Source organism: Salvelinus fontinalis, chromosome 5, assembly GCF_029448725.1.
Source record: "Salvelinus fontinalis isolate EN_2023a chromosome 5, ASM2944872v1, whole genome shotgun sequence".
In the NCBI taxonomy this organism is placed as follows: Eukaryota; Metazoa; Chordata; class Actinopteri; order Salmoniformes; family Salmonidae; genus Salvelinus; species Salvelinus fontinalis.
In genome coordinates this window covers 23,304,509-23,326,059 of record NC_074669.1, presented here as the reverse complement: position 1 = coordinate 23,326,059, position 21,551 = coordinate 23,304,509, and positions in this window count along the sequence as shown.

The following is a 21,551-nucleotide window of genomic DNA, read 5'->3' as shown; positions in this document are numbered from 1 at the left end:
CAAGATCGACGGATGTGTAAGGAGTACTAAGACTACTCGGAATGGTGACCGATCTGACAACTGTGTGTTACTGAGACAACTGACGCAAAAATAAAATCCTTGGGACTGGACTGAGATGCACAAACAGGTGTTCCTCAAGATCAAAGACACCATTGCCAAAGCACCAGTACTGTAGTACTATGACCCTGAAGATGAACTGACACTACAGTGCCACGCCTCAGAGACAGAACTAGATGCTACTCTGATGTAAGGTGGGAAACCTATAGCATTTGGGAGTCGAGCACTGACACAAACAGAGAGGGGCTACGACCGTATAGAAATAAAATGTTTGGCAATTGTTTTCGGCATGGAGAAATTCCATCAGTATTCTTATGACCGGAGAGTGAGTGTACATGAGAGAGAACCTTTGCTCAGCACACCAAAGAGACTTCAAGGAATGTTTCTCAGACTACATAAATATGACATTGAGATTACATTGCTTGCCGATACTCTGAGCAGAACATACTTACCAGAAAGTACCACTGAAGGATCAGTTGAAGATGAAATCGAGAGCATTAATATGGTCTAATAACTACACATATCAGAGCAGAGGCTCAAAGCTATTTGCTCTGAAACAGCAAAAGACAAGAAAATGCAGACACTGATACAGACCATTCAGTCGGAATGGCCAAAGAAGATAGATGCACTAAACGATGTCATACACTACTACTCGTTTCAATATGAACTAAGTATGCAAGTTGGAATCATATTCAGAGGAGAAAGAGCAGTTATTCCAGACACATTTGGAGGTGAAATAACTAAGCTGATTCACTCGTCTCACATTGGGATTGAAGGATGTTTCAGGAGGGCAAGAGAATGTGTATACTGGCAAGGCATGAACGAACAGGTTAAGACATTCTTAGAAAAATGTGACATCTGCAGGTCTAGGGACACAAAACAACAAAAGGAGACCACATGAGCTGCCTAGCCGACCATGAGAAAAGGTAGGCAGAGACCTGTTACCTTTGACAACAGAGATTATCTGATTACAGTGCATTACTTTTCTAACTTCTGGGAACTTTACTACCTAACTGACTGATCAAGTCCACCACCTTGATCCGCAAGCTTAAATCACACTTTGCAAGGCAAGGGATACCAGACGTCTGTTTCTCTGATAATGGACCTTAGTTCGCTGAATTTTTTGCGAGGAATACTATGGGAATTCGAACACAAGACCTCGTCACCTGGTTACCCTCAAAGTAATGGGAAAGCAGAATCCTAAACATCTGATGCGGAAAGCCAAAACAGAGACAAAGACCCTTACTTGGCTATACTGGACCATCGCAATACACCTTCACAAGGAAATAACGTGAGCCCAGCTCAAAGACTGCTGAGTAAGAGAACTCAAACTCTTCTACCCATAAGAGATTGTTATATCTCTGGTTGTAGAAGACTAATAAGCCAAGGACAGATAGAAAACGAACAAGAAAAGTAACCTACTATGACAGTTGCTAAGGACATGGGAACATTAAGAGAAGGTGAAAGTGTTAGAATCCAACCTGTAGAACCTCACACATTCTGGAGAAAAGCAACAGGGCTAAAATCTGTGGATGACAGATCATACCAAGTTCAATTCGACACTGGAGGTATTCTGAGGAGGAATCGTCACCATCTCAGTGGGGATCATAACCCAACCACAGAGCAGAGTCAACCTGGGACTGTAGGGACAAACAGAGACTGTTTCGACTCCAGATAGTGCTACTGATGACACACAACATGCAGGTGATACACAAAAAACTGAAAGACAAAACAGACAGAAAAGTCACTGTCAATAATAAAACAAAGGGAATAGAAAAGTGACAGCTGTTTTGTTTTATGTCATTGGAAGTGAATATAGAATTTTTCAGTATTAATTGAGTAATTCTGACAGTTTTGTGACACACTATACAGTTGTGTGATTATGCTATTATGGTAGGATTTCACACTTTCACACAAAATGAACGATGTAACAGTAGTTTTGTTATGTGTTGCAGTGGGGACACTGTGTGTAACACTCGTTCATGCCATGATCAACACTTTTCTTCAAGTGTGTCAGGCGGTTTAGGGATTGGCATTTATTGCTAGACAGGAACTATTTGTATTGCCTCAAAAAAATTGTATATTAAAATAATGGAATAAATGTAGGCTATCATTAATCTACTTAAACTGTAAATGATTAGGTGTATCACTTTATGTGTCATTTTCAGTCATTATGTCCACGTGTGGTTGTATTGTGTTTTAAAATTAGCAAAAAAATCTAATCAATTTCAAGTCATAACAAATATAAGGTATTTCTAGAAACAACAGAAACAGCTGTGGTTAGCTGGAAGAAGACATGTTCAATTTGAGATTACACAAACTGCTTGCTATTGTCCTTAAAATGAACTCATGGCTAGATGGCTTGCCTTGGGCTCATAGCTGTCCTCTGAGTGGAGGCTAAACGCCAGGGATGCAAAAGCGGCCTGCTAAGGGCTTATAGCTGTCCTTTGGGTGGGGGCTACCCGCCAGAGATGCAAATCATGTCCGCAAACTCCACTCGCCGGCTGGCGGTAGGAATTTATAGCCTTGGGCAAATAGCACACAGGAGGACATTTTTGCTATCTGGAGTAACAAGGTGCCATGCATTGTTTGCTCAAAAAGGGTGGTTTCGGTACGATTCAATTCGTACTGTGGTGCAGTTCTCTGCAGGTGAGAACGAAGTCCTGTCCAAACACAGGAAAATAACCAGAGTCGCACAGATGCACGCAGCATCATAACTTCATATCTCTATATTTTCTGAGTATAGGCAGATTAGTGTTATACCGGGGATAGAATCTGAATATAGCCTATTCACGTGCAGTAAGAGAAGCTATTGTGCTGTTTCCTCCCGCATGTTGTTCGAACACCAAATATGAAGATTGGGACACAAGTGATGCTTCATGAATGATAATCATAGGGCACATGGTTTTGTTTAGGAATTTTTGTTTGCTTGACAGACTAAAATGTGAACAAATAAAAATAATACAATGTAACAAATATTCTAACCCCGATTTGAACTATAGGCTTAGCTCAAAACTGTGTGAAAATGCCCTAAGGGTCACGTGCATAGGCACCACACACACAAGCAGCACGTGTGCACACACACACACACACACACACACACACACACACACACACACACACACACACACACACACACACACACACACACACAGCTGGAGGAGAAAGAAGCACATGTTTTGCTTTAGTAGTTGTTTATGTTCATGCAGCATTGTTGGAGGAGGTTGACAGGGAACAATCAATTAAAACCATGATCATAAAACATGCACTGGTAAACAAACATCACAAAGTTGAGAGAGAGAGAAAGAGAAAGAGAGAGAGAGGAATGCTATAAAAGGAAAGAGTTCTTTATTGAATACAGGATCATGAGAGGCCTGTGATAGGGCAGGATATCATAGTGTAACTGATACAGCGTACCTATGAGGGGATCAGCTTTCTATGGCTAGGACATAATGCTAGGACATCTCTGTTCTGCTGTCTAGTTCAAGTCCTGAGAACTCAAATCATATCAAGGCCTTCACTGCCAAAGGTGTGTGTGTGTGTGTAATAACTCAGCTTGTTAATGTCCCTTTTGTGTGGTTATAATGAGTTCCCCAGGGCCCCCCACCTTTCCCTTCCCCTCCTTCCATTCATCCCTTTCCCTCTCTCCCCAAACTTGGCCCCATTAACCCCCACTTCCATTCACATATTTATTTAGGTAGGTTGGTTTGTAGTTAGATACGGGGAAGGGGGTTGTAAGGTGAGGTGGCTGCCTCTACACATGTTTATTTAGGTAGGACTTGTGGGGAGGGAAAGAGGAGGGAAAGGGGTGAGTAAGCTGCTGTTTAGGTAGGAGTAGTTAGTGAGTTGATGGAGAAGAGGATGGTGTGGACCAGTGGGGTGAGGAGAGAGTGTATTGGTGTCACTGTGCTGGCTACATTAGTTACTGACATCATGTCACGTTCCCTCCATCGACCCTGTGAGCCCTGTCAGAAACACACAAAGCTCAGGTTCCAGGCACTATGACCTCTCTGTGATGTCTGCCAGGTCTACAGTATACTGTAAGTCAGTGCTTGCACATCTGAGGCCAGGATGGAGCTCACACACAGGGACACACAGCTGACACACACAGGGCCACACGACTCCAGCTCCGTGACCCATTTCCACCTTGCATCCACTGGGGCTACATCCAGGGTTCAGAGGTCGGAAGCAAGGGGTACTGAGTGTGATGGGTTTGTGGGTTGTTTGTTCCTTGAGTTTTTTTGTAACATTTTCTTTGTGCACACAACCCTTACAAGAAATACATTTGTGTGTGTTGTTAATCTTTATTTCTCATACTGATGGTGTTTAGTCTATGATATCATGTACAGTAATGCTGAAGTCACTATCAGGTATAAGGTGATCAGACTTACTGTAAGCTCACATTCTCTGGCAGACTGTTCTACCTCTGGAAGCAATGTAATTGCAAGAAGACAGAGAATGCCACAAATACCTCAGGAGATTTCACATTTCAAAAAAAAAAAAAAAAAATTAAACTGATTAGAGATATAATCTGGTTCATGTTTATTTTCAAATCCGTGTAAACATAAACACACAGTCAACAAATTTGTGTCAGTCTTGTGTTCACACACACACACACACACACACACACACACACACACACACACACACACACACACACACACACACACACACACACACACACACACACACACACACACACACACAGGTTGTTTATCCCTGAGATTAATGAGGGCCATGCTACCCTGTGACTGATTCAAATCAAATTTTATTGGTCATTGGTCACACGTGATTAGCAGATGTTATTGCGGATGTAGCAAAATTCATGTGCTTCTAGCTCCTACAGTACAGTAATATCTAACAATTAATATCTAACAAATTACACAACATATACCCAATACACACAAATATAAATAGTAATGAATTATGCCTATATACATATGTATGAGCGATGTCAGAGCGGAACGGACAAAATACAGTAGAACAGCATAGAAAACATTATATACATATGAGATGAGTAATACTGTACTGACCTCACCTTCTGGATGATAGCAGGGTGAACAGGCAGTGGCTCGGGTGGTTGATGTCCTTGATTATCTTTTTGGCCTTCCTATGGCATCGGGTGCTGTAGGTGTCCTGGAGGGCGGGTAGTTTGCCCCCGGTAATGCGTTGGGCAGACCTCACTACCCTCTGGAGAGCCTTGCCGTTGCGGGCGGTGCAGTTGCCGTACCAGCCGGTGATACAACCCGACAGGAGGCTTTCAATTGTGTATCTGTAAAAATGTGTGAGGGTTTTAGATGACAAGCCACATTTCTTTAGCCTCCTGAGGTTGAAGAGGCTCTGTTGTGCCTTCTTCACCACACTGTCTGTGTGGGTGGTCCTTTTCAGTTTGTAAGTGATGTGTACGCCAAGGAACTTGAAGCTTTCCACCTTCTCCACTGCAGTCCCGTCAATGTAGATAGGGGGGTGCTCCCTCTGCTGTTTCCTGAAGTCCCCAATCATCTCCTTTGTTTTGTTGACGTTGAGTGAGAGGATGTTTTCTAGGCACCACACTCCCAGAGCCCTCACCTCCTCCCTGTAGCCTGTCTCATCATTGTTGGTAAACAAGCCTACTACTGTTGTGTCGTCTGTAAACTTCATGATTGAGTTGGAGGCGTGCATGTCCAAGCAGTCATGGTTGTACAGGAGGGGGCTGAGCATGCACCCTTTTGGGGCCCCAGTGTTGAAGATCAGTGGAGTGGAGGTGATGTTTCCTACCACCTGGGGGCGGCCCGTCAGAAAGTCCAGGACCCAGTTGCACAGGGTGGTGTTCAGACCCAGGGCCTTGAGGTTAATGATGAGCTTGGAGGGTACTATGGTGTTAAATGCTGAGCTGTAATCGATTAACAGCATTCTTACATAGGTATTCCTCTTGCCCAGATGGGTTAGGGCAGTGTGATTGCGATTGCGTTGTCTGTGGACCTATTGGGGCGGTAAGCAAATTGAAGTGGGTCTAGTGTGGCAGGTAATGTAGAGGTGATATGATCCTTGACTAGTCTCTCAAAGCACTTCATGATGACAGATGTGAGTGCGACGGGGAGATAGAACTGAACTTGATGACTATTTGCCTTCTTGGGTACAGGAACAAGGAATATGCCCGTAAACACACCAGCAAACTGGTTTGCGCATGCTCTGAGGACACGGCTAGGGATGCCGTCTGGGCTGGCAGCCTTGCAAGGGTTAACACATTTAAATGTTTCACTCAGATTGGCCACGGAGAAGGAGAGCCCACAGTCCTTGGTAGCAGGCCGCGTCGTTGGCACTGTGTTATTCTCAATGTAAAAAACACAATTTAAAATTTTGCTACATAAGAACAAATCGAACCAATCGGTCACATTTGTAGAGTGGCTCTATTTGCCCTCAGCATTTTTCACCATTCTGAATGTCTAAAGAATCCATATGTTCTTCTGAAATATGAACACAGAAATGCTGGGCATTATTACGATGGCGATTTGACACAATTACAACCATGATCTTGAATTGGACTTGCATTTTTCTGGTATCGGTATTGACTTGGTCTTGTGACTCGAATTTGCCCTAGTCTTGGTCTTGAATCAGTCTCGCTTTAGGTGGTTTCGAACACAACACTGCACTCCACACTGCCTTCTCCCACCGGGACAAGAAGAATACCAATGTGAGAGTGCTGTTCATTGAGTACAGCTCAGCGTTAAACACCATAGTGCCCTCCAAGCTCGGGACCTTGAGACTGAACATCTCCCTCTGCAACTGGATCCTGGACTTCCTGACTGGCCGACCCCAAGTGGTGAGAGTAGGCAACAACACCTACACACTGACCCTCAACACGGGGTCCCCCCAGGGGTGTGTGCTCAGTCCCCTCCTGTACTCCCTGTTTACCCACAACTGTGTGGCCACACACAACTCCACATCCATCATAACATTTTCTGATGACATGACAGTGGTAGGCCTTATCACCAATGGTGATGAGACAGCCTACAGAGAGGAGGTCAGAGAACTGGCAGTTTGGTGCCAGGACAACAACCTCTTCCTCAATGTCAGCAAGAACAAGGAGCTGATTGTGGACTACAGGAAACAGTGGGGCTGCACACCCCCATCTGCATCGACTGGGCCGCAGTCCACTGTGGACTTAACATGGTCCTCTCACACCAGAACTGTCAAGGCAACGCCTCTTCTCCCTCAGGAGGCTGAAACGATTTGGAATGGCTCCTCAGATCCTCAGTAACTTTTACAGCTGCCCATTCGAGAGCATCCTGACTGGTTGTATCGCCGTCTGGTATAGCAACTGCACCGCCCGCGACCGATGGGGCCCTACAGAGGGTGGTGCTGACGGCCCAGCGCATCACTGGGGCGAGCTCCCAGCCATCCAGGACGTACATGCCAGGCAGTGTCTGAGAGAGGCCCGGAAATATTTCCAAAGACTCCAGCCAACCTAGACATGGACTGTTCTCCATGCTCCTGTCCAGCAGGCTGTACTAGTACATCAAGGCTCTGACACACAGACTCCTAAACAGCGTCTATGTAAATGGTAAACAACTACTGTGCTCACAGACTATCCACACTGACTGTATGCCCAACCACAGGTCTCTACCCACTCAGACACAACCTACACTACTGCTAAAATGATTATTGATTGGATGTATTATTCAAAATTACGCCGATGTCCATTGATTAATATTTATGGCCATTAGTAGTTATCTATTTATCCTGCTATTGCAAGGCTGTGCTCACTGAGACTGTACTTTGTCAAGGGTTTTCTAAGGTTTTGATCAATAACCATGCTCAAATAGTCATCTAACAGACTCCCATCCAGAGCGACCCACAGAAGCAACCATGGTCAACACCCTGCCCAAGGGCACGTCGACAGATCTCCCACAAGGTCAAAACGGGGACCTGAACCAGCGACCTATTAACCGGCCCAAGCTCCTAACCGCCATGGACACCAGGCCCTCCAAGATCCCCCCCACAGTTCCCCGAGAGCTGACCCTCAACTATCCGAGACCCCCCCCCCCGATAAATAATAATGCCGTTCCCTACCCCCAAGACCCCGTTCCCCAATGCACCAACATAATTAACAAAAGAGAAACAATGAAAACAGAACAACAATGCAAAAACAAAAGACATCAAGGACAACTGAATATGTTTGAATGCATTTATGGCACTATTTACATGTGTACGCGTACAAACACCTGTGTGGCATCAGCATCAGGTAAACAAGCATTAGATGTAACAACGTTGCCTCTCAGAGTCATTCAAACAAACTTTTTTTACTCAAACCACTGCTGGCTTGCTTCTGAAGCTAAGCAGGGTTGGTCCTGGTCAGTCCCTGGATGGGAGACCAGATGCTGCTGGAAGTGGTGTTGGAGGGCCAGTAGGAGGCACTCTTTCCTTTGGTCTAAAAAGATATCCCAATGCCCCAGGGCAGTGATTGGGGACACTGCCCTGTGTAGGGTGCCGTCTTTCGGATGGGACGTTAAACGGGTGTCCTGACTCTCTGAGGTCATTAAAGATCCCATGGCACTTATCGTAAGAGTAGGGGTGTTAACCCCGGTGTCCTGGCTAAATTCCCAATCTGGCCCTCAAACCATCATGGTCACCTAATAATCCCCAGTTTACATTGGCTCATTCATCCCCCTCCTCTCCCCTGTAACTATTCCCCAGGTCGTTGCTGCAAATGAGAATGTGTTCTCAGTCAACTTACCTGGTAAAATAACGGTAAAATAAAATAAAATAAATAAATCTTTGACAGTCATTCTATCCCCCGCCCAGCAGCTCCACTCCCACTTGTCTCCAATTCCACATCCCAACCCTCAGCTTCCCTCAACCCATCCCACCTATTTCTGCTGGCCACCCTCTTCGGATTTCTACGCGCCATATATCTTTCAATTATGCTGATGTTTAACATACAATTTGAAGCTATAGAATCCACAGATTGAAGATAAATAATTTTACTAAGAGTATTAGTATTAGGTCTCTCCAGATCTCCAAACAATGCTTTTTCTAGTGTCAATTTTAGATTAATGTTATGCTTTTTCAGCCATTCCTGAGTCTGAGACCAGAAACAGGCTAACTGAGGCCAATACCAAAACAAATGGTCTATTGATTCTGTATCCTCACAACAAAATCTGCAGAGCTGCGATGATTGTATGCCCCAAATATTCAACATTTTGTTGTTGGCAAGAACTCTGTACAATAAATTTAGCTCAAAAGCACAAAGTCTTGAATCTTTTGTCGTTTTATATATCAACTCATACACCCTGTACCATGGAATCTGTACATCAAAAATCTCTTCCCAGCTATTTTGAGATCAGTATGGTATAGCTGTCAACATCCGGGTCCTCAAATGAAACTGGTATACTTACCAATTTATGATATTTTTTTTCCTCCGCTAGTTTTTATCCTTTATATTGAGCAGACAGACCAGTTTCCTACCTCCTCCCGCTACCACCTACCTTCTCCATTTTTTTGGGTAATGCTGTAATCAAATGGTTGTAATCTTGGATTGAGCAGACCTTCCCATACAATTCTGATAACTCCATGAAAGACATAAGTATACCATTCCAATTGACAATATCATTTAAACAAAATACCCTTTTCAAACATATTTTCCATAAATACAGTGTCACACCCTGGCCTTAGTTATCTTTGTTTTCATTATTATTTTAGGTAGGTCAGGGTGTGACATGGGGAAGTTTGTGTGTTTTTTGTATTGTCTAGGGTGTTGTATGGTTTAGGGGGTTAAATAGAGTAGATGGGTTAGTGTTCAGTGTAGGTATCTAGGAAAGTCTATGGTTGCCTGAATTGGTTCTCAATCAGAGACAGCTGGTTATTGTTGTCTCTGATTGGGAGCCATATTTAAGGCAGCCATAGGCTTTAGCTTTTTTGTGGGTAATTGTCTATGTTGAACGTTTGTTGCTTGTCTGTGCACTAACGTTTGTAGCTTCACGGTCGTTTTGTTTTTTTTGTTTTCAGTTTATGTATAGTGTTTGTTTTGTGTTTTCTCTCTCTTCGAAATAAAGAAGATGTATTTTTCACACGCTGCGCCTTGGTCCACTCTCTCTAATGAAGACGATCGTGACATACAGGTCTTTTATCAACCAGCACATTTGAGTTCAACCATAATATTTGTTGTAATATTTGTTCTATCTTTTCAGGGTGATGAAATTGAAATTGCAACCAGCTCTGCAATGCTTGTTTAAAAAATAGATACTTTGAAAAAGGTTTCATTTTCAATTAATCAAAACTGAGACATGACAATCTGCACAACGGCAAAAAGGCATTTTTTAAACAATGGATGAGCTTTTCTTAGTAATCTACTTGAAAACCATTTAGGGTTCAAGTAAAACTTTTGTATAAATGAAGGTGTTAGAGAGAGGTTTAGTGCTTTTAAATGTAATAATCTCAACCAACCCAGTTCATATTCATTACATAGATAGGCATGCTTTATCTTGTCTGGTTAAGCATCCCAGAAAAGGCTAAATATTTTTTGCTCATATTATTTGAAAACATAATCATCAGGAGTAGACAGCACCATAAGTAAGTGAGTAAACTGAAATATGACTAATAGACAGGTATTTACCACTCCGTGGTTGCAGGATCTTTTCGATTTTTACTAGTTTTCTATTGAAATTCATTGTGAGGAGCTCATTTATATATTTTGTGATACCGTCAGCCCATTTTATAGGTAAAATGTAGGGTAATGTAAAAGTTGTATTTTTTTTAAAGATCCAATACATAATATTGTACACTTATCATAATTACGTTTTAGTCCAGAAAGTCCAGAAAAGTTATCTAGATCTTCAATGAGACATTGCAGGGATCTAGCTTGCGGACTTAATATAAACCTTGAGTCCTCTAATGTTGTTCATTTATCTGATTTTAATAGCTAGCATTTCGATGGCCTTAACCAATAGATAGGGTGACAGGGGACACCTTTGTTTAACTCCTCTTGACAATTCAAAACTCTTTGAGAAGTAGCCGCTATTTACTATTTTACACCTGGGGTTGCTATTCATTACTTTTACCCATTTTATAAGAGACTCACCAACATTCTTTTAATCCAGGCATTTATAAATAAAATCCAGAGTGTTGGTGACTGTGACTGTGCTGCTGGAAACAATTGAATTACGCTTTTTTGCTGACGTTTACTGACACCGGCCATATTCAACTGGTGTTGAGCGTATGTAAATTCATCAGTTATTCTGCACACTGGCACACTCAGACGAGAGTGCTCTGAAATCGGAGTAGATGGCCAGACTGAAATTATGAACGCACCCGAAATGGTTACTTTTGTTAAGACATGTAGCTAAACAATGAACCATAATCCCAAATCATGATGTTACTACCCTGCAGGAATCTGCAGGTAGCTAACCTACCAGGTTCAATGTTAGCTAGCTAACATTAGGCTATAACATTAGCTGGCTAACAGTACACTTTAACTTGAATAGAAACCACTTTCTGTCAAAAAGAAAAAAAAAATCATATCTGAAAATGTAGCTAGCTAGACTATCTTACCCGTATACATGGATGGACGCGTCTCCCTGTCATGGAGAAAGGTGTTTTCTCCATCTCCTTAGATATCATACTTGAATTCCACTGATTTAAAAACGTGGTCCTCCAGAAAGTGGAGAGCAACACTTACAAAGTTCTACTACGCAATGCATTTAATAAAAAGCCGCATTAGACATGATTACCCACACATACTGACCTGCTCAAATAGACAGAAGCGTGCTATATGGCAGACCAATCCAAACTCATCTCTCGGCATGTTCAGCCCACTCATTGTCTCAGCCAATCATGGCTTGTGGGAAGGTTGCTGCCTTTTTCTGTGGCTAAACCAACTAGGCTCGTAATTTAACAATTGTATTTGTATTTACAGATGGCATACAAGTTTGTTATTAAGGCACATGAAAGTTCACATGTTTGAGAAGGCATTTCTGGCAAAAAAACACATTTAGCAAAACAAAAAAAAAGTACATTCAAACGGCTCTCCTGTGAAGTAGTGACCCGCGACATCCGCCTAGTTTCCTGAAACGGGTCACATATTATTCCCAGGTGTATCATTCATTTAAAAACCTGTCTGGTCAGAATGAACAATGCCTTCAACCTTCTTAATTCAGAGTGCTATGCATTTTGCTAGTATTTTTTAGATGGACTGGATCTTTATATTTGCCATCTGGGTCTTGTTTTAATAATAGTGAAATCAGACCTTGCTGAGTATCTGACAGACTGCCATTTCTATAGGAGGAGTTAAAACAAGCTAATAATGGAGCTTTGAGTATATCAATAAAGGATTGATATACCTCTACTGGTATGTCATCAAGCCCTGGGGTTTTCCAGACTGAAAGGATTTAATAGCCTCAAAGTTATTCCGCTGTAAAAACTCTTGAGTTTTTATTGTTAGTGGATATTGGCATAATTCTACCCTGCGTTCATTGTTTGTAGTTTTCCTCTGGACATGTGGGAGAATCTTACATGCAGGGTTTCAATTAGGTGTCTGTCCGTAGGATTATCATTACACGGGCCAACTTCCTATACACACTTCTTGGAGCAGTGACTATCTAGGAAGTGAAGGCCAACTTGTCGGAGGAATTTAAAAGCTGTTTTTGTAAACACTGAATGTGGACGACTGACAGTTAACAGCAATCAAGGGTGTACATGATTCTCAAGGAATGTGATCCTTTAGCTACTGTGGGCACATCTAGGCATTGTAATTGTACACATCATTTAATGTTAAAACACAGTTGTTGTGTTTTAGTACAACTTAATCAAAGCCCTTACTCTCTCCCCTTCTCCTCTGGAGACAGAGATAAGGAGACAATACGTGTCTTTGAGCTCAGACACACGCATGCAGAAACAGGAAGTTTTGAAGTGTTAGTGACAGATAGGGAGATCCTTTATCTTAATGACGTCTGAGCAGGAAACTCTAAATGACATGTCTCTCTCTCTGTTATAGAACAATTCTGCTCTTCAACTCTTCGGTTGCACAACATTACCAGGATGAAAGGTTCTCCTTTGACAGTTTATGACCGTTTCTGAGCATAAGACAAGTCAATGCAGGCATGTTAACACACACACACACACACACATGAATGCACATGCACGCCCACAACACCAGGCTTGTTTTAAGAGACAAGATGTTTTTGATGGAAAGGCTTTTCAACAAACAGGTAGCAGGCAGCTGGAAAGGCACTTTGCCACATGGCATGCTGCCATTTTCCATTTCACCTCCGTTTTCCTCCTCCTCTCCCACTCTTCTCCTCTCCTCCCCTACTCTCCATTCCTCCTCTCCTCCACTACTCTCCACAGGTGCCCTTATGTTCCTGTATGGTCAGGTTTCAGAGGTATAAAACTAAGCTGTTCAGTAATCATCACATCAGAAATGAGAGGTATGCTCCTGGAGACACCATTATCTACAGGTTACCATAGAGGACAGAACAGAGCGGCAGGGTGTGTGTGTGTGTCAGAGAGAGATTTTCTGTGATTACCTGTGTGAACAGAGAGTAGACAACAGGAGATAACAATCAGCAGAACAAACACACCATTTATACTAGACTCCCTGTCAGACAGGCAGAAGACAAGACGAGAGGGAGGGAAGGAGAGGACTCTGGGGAAACTGACTGACCCAGCTGCAGCCTGCCCGGAACTGTCAAGAACTCTGGAATTGGCAAGATCTCTCTCGCTCTCTCTCTCTCGGATTATTGTGTTGTGTAGTACCTGCCTAGTGGACCCCAGCCAGTTTAAACAGCCTTCATCCCTCCCCTCCCTTTTCATGTTGTTCCATTAGAGTGTGTGTTGTGGTTTTGGCTAGCAACAGTTGGAGAAAGAGAGAGCGCGAGGAAGTGAGAGGAGGGAGGAGAAGAGAGCGAGAGAGGGATGAGAGAGAGCGAGGGGGGATAGGACAAGATGGGGCAAACAATGTTTGCTCTGTTGCTAGCTCCAAGCCAACTTTGCCAACATATCCCAACCAGAAACCGTGGGTAAATAGCAATATCAGAAAAAAAACTGAGGGCGCGGACCAACGCATGTGGCGAGACACATGTGGCAAGGACGACAAATCACCACAGACTACAAAGGGAAAACTAGCTGCGCGGTAAACACCAATGAATCTTTCCCAGATGAGCTACACACAAGACTCGCAAAGCAGCCGGCCCAGACGGTATCCCTGGTCGCGTCCTCAGAGCTTGTGCAGACCAGCTGGCTGTTCACGGACATATTCAAACTATCCCTGTCACAGTCTGATGCCCACATGCTTCAAGATGTCCACCAATGTCCCTGTACGCAAGCAAACCACGGTAACCTGCCTAAATGACTATCGCCCTGTAGCACTCACTTCTGTCATCATTAAGTGCATCAACAGGCTGGTCAATGACCACATCAGCTCTACCTTCCCTGACACCCTGGACCCACTTCAATTTGTATACTGCCCCAACAGATCCACGGATGATGCAATTGCCATTGCTCTACACACTGCCTTATACCACCTGGACAAGAGGAACACCTATGTGAGAATGCTGTTCATCAACTACAGCTCAGCGTTCAACACCAGAGTCCCCTCCAAGCTCGACACTAAGCTCAAGGCCCTGTGCATGAACATCTCCCTCTGCAGCTGGATCCAGGACTTCCTGACAGGCACACCCCAGGTGGTGAGGGTAGGCAACAACACCTACGCAACGTTGACCCTCTGTATGAAGGCCCCCCAGGGGTGCATGCTCAGCCACCTCCTGTACTCCATGTACACCCACAACTGAGTGGCCACGCACGACTCCAACACCAGCATTAAGTTTGCTGACGACATGACAGTGGTGGGCCTGATCGCCATCGGTGACAAGACAGCCTACAGGGAAGAGGTTAGAGGCCTGGCAGAGTGGTGCCAGGAAAACAGCCTCTCCCTTAACGTCAACAAAACCAAGGAGATGATCGTGGACTACAGGAAACAGGGGGGAAGCATGCCCCTATTGTCATCGACGGGGCTGCTGTGGAGAGGGTCAAAAGCTTGTTCCTCAGTGTGCACATCACAGATGACCTGACATGGTCCAATCACACCACCAACAATGCCTCTTCAACTTCAGGCGCCTGAAAAACTTTGGCCTGGGCCCTTGGGTCCTCAAGAAGTTCTACAGCTGCATAATCAAGAGTATCTTGACCAGCTGCATCACCGTCTGGTATGGCAATTGCACTGACATCAACAGGAAGGCTCTACAGAGAGTGGTACAGAGAGTTGTGCGGACGGCCCAGGACATCTACCCCAGGCAGTGTCTGAGGAAGCCCCGAAAGATCATCAAGGATTCCAGTCACACGAAACACAGACTGTTCACGCTGTTACCATCTGCCAAGCGGTATCAGAGCATCGGATCTCGGACTAACAGACTCCGAGACAGCTACTACCACCAGGCCATCAGACCGTTGAAGACCTGCACAGACATGCACCTTAGAGACTATATGCACCTCGGAGACTATCTGCACTTTAGAGATTATTTGCACTGACTACCCACACATTCAATCCTTACACACAAACTTACACACAAACATCGATAAATACACAACACACACAAGCACCCACGCGCACTCAGAACTCACACACACGTACGCACACACAGTAAACGTTGCTGTTCTATCATATGTATTCCACTACCTACTCTATATTTGTTAATAAAGTGTAATACAGTCCATTATTACTATGCATACTACCTCTTATTTCTTCTATTACTTGTTCTTTTCGACTTGACTCTTTCTATTGTTATTATTGTTATTGACTGATGTACTGCATTGTTGTGGAAGCTAGCACATAGCCTTTCGCTGCACCTTTTATACTTGCTGTAATCTGTGTATGTGACAAATAACATTTGATTTGAAAGGTTATCCCTTTTAAAGATGCTAACTAATCTGAGCAAACAGCTATTCTGACCTCTTTTCATAACTTCAGTTCCCTCATCTGTTTTAGAGTAACTGGTGAGTGAGAGCACAGGGAGGGGCGTGGTGTATACAGAGTGTTCTATGTAGCCTTTGACCTCTCCTCTAACTGCTTCCCTGTGTATGTGTGTCCTCTCCCCTCCCTGTTGTACAGTAGATCAGCAGTCTGAGTACCTCAGTGACAGTTATTACTAAATCAATCGAACCCTGAGCCGAACATTCCCAAGCATCTGGTGACATGAAACAATATACAGCTACATGACACCTGCTTCAATGGCAGAATACGCAGCATAATCCATATTTTTCTGTGTATGTCTGTGTGAGTGTCTGATCACCTGCAGTTTTCACAAATATCTCTTTATTTGAAAAATAACTTGTCCTTTCTATGCTCCCAACTCCATCCCCAGGACTCTGCAAATCCTTCTCGTTTCCCCTCGAGACAAATGTGTCTGTCAGGAGATGAAGGGGTTCTACCGAGCAACACAACCTCTGCCCCTCTCCTCTCGGAGACCCCCCCCCCCCCCCCCACCCACCCACTGGAGGAAACCCGATCCCCTTCATATGTACAGTTCAAACACAAAGAGAAATCTGCATCAAAATACAATCTAACCCAGGCTTGACACCTCAAACAACATTAAGAGAAAAATGAAATTAACTTTGTGGGAAACGATGAAAAGAAATTAGGAGCCTAGCATGTGCTGTGTGTATGAATGTACCTTGGTGCGGGTTCCCAAAGCTGAACCTGACCTAGTGATAGCTGGAGGCTTTACTCTGCAAGGGAGCCCTGAAGCAGTTACACACAGCAATCAGTGTGTGTGTGTGTTCATGCACACAGCAATCATGACTTATCATCAGACATAATGAGCCAGTAACAGTCATTACAGTTACAAATAGGTGATTATAATAGCTTTGTAATAGTGCGTTTATAGATGGAGAGCAAAGGAAGGCCAACGAGGGTGAGTATAAAACTCAACTGCCAGGATGAATATAGCAGCCCATGCGTTCCCATGAACAAAGACACTGAGAAGTGCTCTACTAAAGCCATAGTAATTTGCAAGCATCCACTCTCCTATACAGTTGAAGTCGGAAGTTTACATACACTTAGGTTGGAGTCATTAAAACTCGTTTTTCAACCACTCCACAAATTTCTTGTTAACAAACTATAGTTTTGACAAGTCAGTAAGGACATCTACTTTGTGCATGACACAAGTCATTTTTCCAACAATTGTTTACAGACAGATGATTTCACTCAGAATTCCAGTGGGTCAGAAGTTTACATACCCTAAGTTGACTTTGCCTGGGGCCTCCCGGGTGGCGCAGTGGTCTAGGGCACTGCATCGCAGCGCTAACTGCGCCACCAGAGTCTCTGGGTTCGCGCCCAGGCTCTGTCGCAGCCGGCCGCGACCGGGAGGTCCGTGGGGCGACGCACAATTGGCATAGCGTCGTCCGGGGTAGGGAGGGTTTGGCCGGTAGGGATATCCTTGTCTCATCGCGCTCCAGCGACTCCTGTGGCGGGCCGGGCGCAGTGCGCGCCAACCAAGGGGGGCCAGGTACACGGTGTTTCCTCCGACACATTGGTGCGGCTGGCTTCCGGGTTGGAGGCGCGCTGTGTTAAGAAGCAGTACGGCTGGTTGGGTTGTGCTTCGGAGGACGCATGGCTTTCGACCTTCGTCTCTCCCGTGCCCGTACGGGAGTTGTAGCGATGAGACAAGGTAGTAATTACTAGCGATTGGATACCACGAAAATTGGGGGAAAAATGGGATAAAAAAAAAAAAAAAAAAAAAAAAAAAGTTGACTTTGCCTTTAAACAGCTTGGAAAATTCCTGAACATTTTGTCATGGCTTTAGAATCTTCTGATAGGCTAACAGACATCATTTGAGTCAATTGGAGGTGTACCTGTGGATGTATTTCAAGGCCTACCTTCAAACTCAGTGTCTCTTTGCTTGACATCATGGGAAAATCAAAAGAAATCAGCCAAGACCTCAGAAAAAAAATGGTAGACCTCCACATGTCTGGTTCATCCTTGGGAACAATTTCCAAACGCCTGAAGGTACCACGGTCATCTGTACAAACAATAGTACGCAAGTATAAACACCATGGGACCACGCAGCACTCATACCGCTCAGGAAGTTCTGTCTCCTAGAACGTACTTTGGTGCGAAAAGTGCAAATCAATCCCAGAACAACAGCAAAAGGACCTTGTGAAGATGCTGGAGGAATCAGGTACATAAGTATCTATATCCACAGTAAAACAAGTCCTATATCGACATAACCTGAAAGGCCGCTCAGCATGGAAGAAGCCACTGCTCCAAAACCGCCATAAAAAAAACAGACTACAGTTTGCAACTGCACATGGGTACAAAGATCGCACTTTTTGGAGAAATGTCCTCTGGTCTGATGAAACAAAAATAGAACTGTTTGGCTATAATGACCATTGTTATGTTTGGAGGAAAAAGAGGGAGGCTTGCAAGCCGAAGAACATCATCTCAACCGTGAAGCACGGCAGCATCATGTTGTGGGGGTGCTTTGCTGCAGGAGGGGCTGGTGCACTTCACAAAATAGATGGCATCATGAGGTGGAAAATGATGTGAATATATTGAAGCAACATCTCAAGACATCAGTCAGGAAGTTAAAGCTTGGTCGCAAATGGGTCTTCCAAATGGACAATGACCCCAAGCATACTTCCAAAGTTTTGTCAAAATGGCTTAAGGGCAACAAAGTCAAGGTATTGGAGTGGCCATCACAAAGCCCTGACCTGAATCCTATACAAAATTTGTTGGCAGAACTGAAAAAGCGTGTGCAAGCAAGGAGGCCTACAAACCTGACTCAGTTATACCAGCTCTGTCAGTAGGAATGGGCCACAATTCACCCAACTTATTGTGGGAAGCTTGTGGAAGGCTACCCGAAACGTTTGACCCAAGTTAAACAATTTAAAGGCAATTCTACCAAATACTAATTGAGTGTATGTAAACTTCTGACCCACTGGGAATGTGATGAAAGAAGTAAAAGCTGAAATAAATCATTCTCTCTGCTATTATTCTGCCATTTCACATTCTTAAAATAAAGTGGTGATTCTAACTGACCTAAGAAATAGCGCACATAGAACAGATCTACCTCTTCTTAGACTTGCTTTCAATGAGAATGACGGATATGTTACACATATTGCATTTAACACAGGAATACATGTCTCGGACTAACTGCCACATAGGCCATTTTCAACCAGAGAATTTGTTTTTTTGAGATCAGTTTTACCTAAAGGCCGTTAAAGTGGGGAAACACCAGGGTAGTATGGGCCCCGGTCACCAACAGCTACGTAACATCATTAGGGGTTATGGGTTTAGTAGACCACAGAAACCACAACCAACAGCATGAGCAGGAGGGCTGGAAATGAAGAAGGGGGAGGGTGGCAGAGAGGGGGCAGAAAACCAACCAAAGTGCCCAACTAATCTCTTGTCAAGATTGTGGTGAAATGTTATATTCCTGATGTAAAATAAAGTGCATACTAGTATCCATTTGTTTTTTCTCCTTCCATCAGATGAATGGCTGTGTGCATGCCAGGTCAGTCAGGGCCAGGCAGGCTGCCTCTCATCTGAACAGTGTGGGTGAGGCTGAGCCAAGCTATAAAGCCCAGAGCCAGGCTGCCATAAAACTCCCAGAACCTCCCGAACCCACTAGCTAGCTGCTCACATGCTGCCCAGATGGGCTAAACAGGGACACAGTACAATCCACCCCACAGCTACACCTCTCTCTTTCCTTCTGTTTCTCTCTCTTGCTCCCTCTCTCTTTCCCTTTTTCACATGGATGTGTCATTTTTTTTATGTCAATGTGAAAGTGTGCCAATAATGATTTATCTGTTTCTCTCCTCCCCCCATGCTTCTCTCTCTCTCTCTCCTATCTCTCTTTCTTTTTTGCTCGCTCTCCCCCCTTTCTCTCTCTCTCTGTTTTAGAAGCATCTGTAATTAGTGTATCAAATCAAATCAAATGTTATTGGTTGCATAAACCCATTTAGCAGATGTTACTGCTGGTGTAGTGAAATGCTTGTGTTCCTAGCTTCAATAGTGAAGTAATATCTAACAATACACAACAATACATACAAACCTGAAAGTAAAATAATAGAATTAAGAAATATAGAAATATCTGGATATTAGTCACATACGGTGATGGCTTTGCTGCCAGTGTGTTCAAATATATAGACTACATGTGTATAGCAGGGCGAGGGAGAGTCTATGGGTGTGTGCCATTTCTCATGCAGTGTCAAAACCCAGATACAAACCACAAGAAATATGTAGCACGTCTTTCTTTCACTAGCTGTTTTCTCTCGCTTTTTTGGTCTCCCCACCCCCACTCTCTCTGGCTTTCTGTAACCCTTCTAACTTTTCTCTCTCTCTCTCTGTCTCCCTCCTTTCTCACATTTGTCAAACCTTCTCCCTCTGTCTCTCTGCCCCCGCGTGTCTTTTGAGATGGATCAGTAAGACGGGCCGTAACGTGTCCCTCAGTACCCATCTCTGCTAATGGCTCTCTCCCCTGGGCCTCCATCAGGTCCACTGTTGGCCCCAGCCCTGTCATAAACCCTAGGTGGAACCCACCTGTTGCTGTTTAACCATTGTATTCATAGCACTACATTTTCAGACTGTGTTTTGCTCCATTACTATTGTTGGTTTCTCTCAATATATCATTCTCTGTTATCAAAGAAGCTGATACAACGCCACAATGCACAGAAAGTAAGTAATTCTAACAAAGTCCAGCTCCTAAAATTGTGAGGACTGCCATTGTACATCTGAGTCCCAACGAGTGTGTAACTCTACACCCAGATCCTGAGTCCCGTCCCCTTGTGGAGGGCCATCTGCCATGGCGGTCTCTCCTCAGGACCTTGGGGAGGGGGGGTTGGTAATGTAGATGCCTGTGGCAGAATGCTGGGGTGGAACTGGTGTGTGTGTGTGTGTGTGTGTGTGAGAGTGTAAGCATAAATGTAAGAGTGGGGTAAGTTGAACCATCCTTGCGTCTAGGAAACCATACCCAAAATGTATAATTTGACCGACTATTTAGGAAGAGGTGATCATTTCATGGAGTCTGTGAAGGATGAAACCACATGGAAAATGTGATAAGAGAGTTTGGTCCAAAAGATGGATTTTCACAAAGTCAAAGAAATTTATTATATGATAAGATATACTTTATTAGTCCACTCGAGATGGAAATTTGTCTTCTGCTTTTATCCAACCCCCCCGATATGCATACACATACACAAACACACATTAGGTTGGAAAGGCTGGAGCAGAGGGCAGCCGCGGTGCTGCGCCCAATGAGCAGTTTAGGGGATTCAGTTCTTGCTCAAGGTAACATCTGCGCTAGGTGGCTACTGCTGCAGTTTCATGAAGCTTGTATCTAAACCAAAGTAGATCATTTTAAGATTGTTCCAGACATCAGTTGGGGTCTTTATAAGCTTTAATATGAGATTCTAAATCTAGCATGAAAGTGCATCCTTGTAGCTGTGTGGGCTAATATAGTCAAGATGTTTTCCTTGGGGTAAGTTGAGCCAATGGCCATGGGGTAAGTTGAGCCAATGGCAAG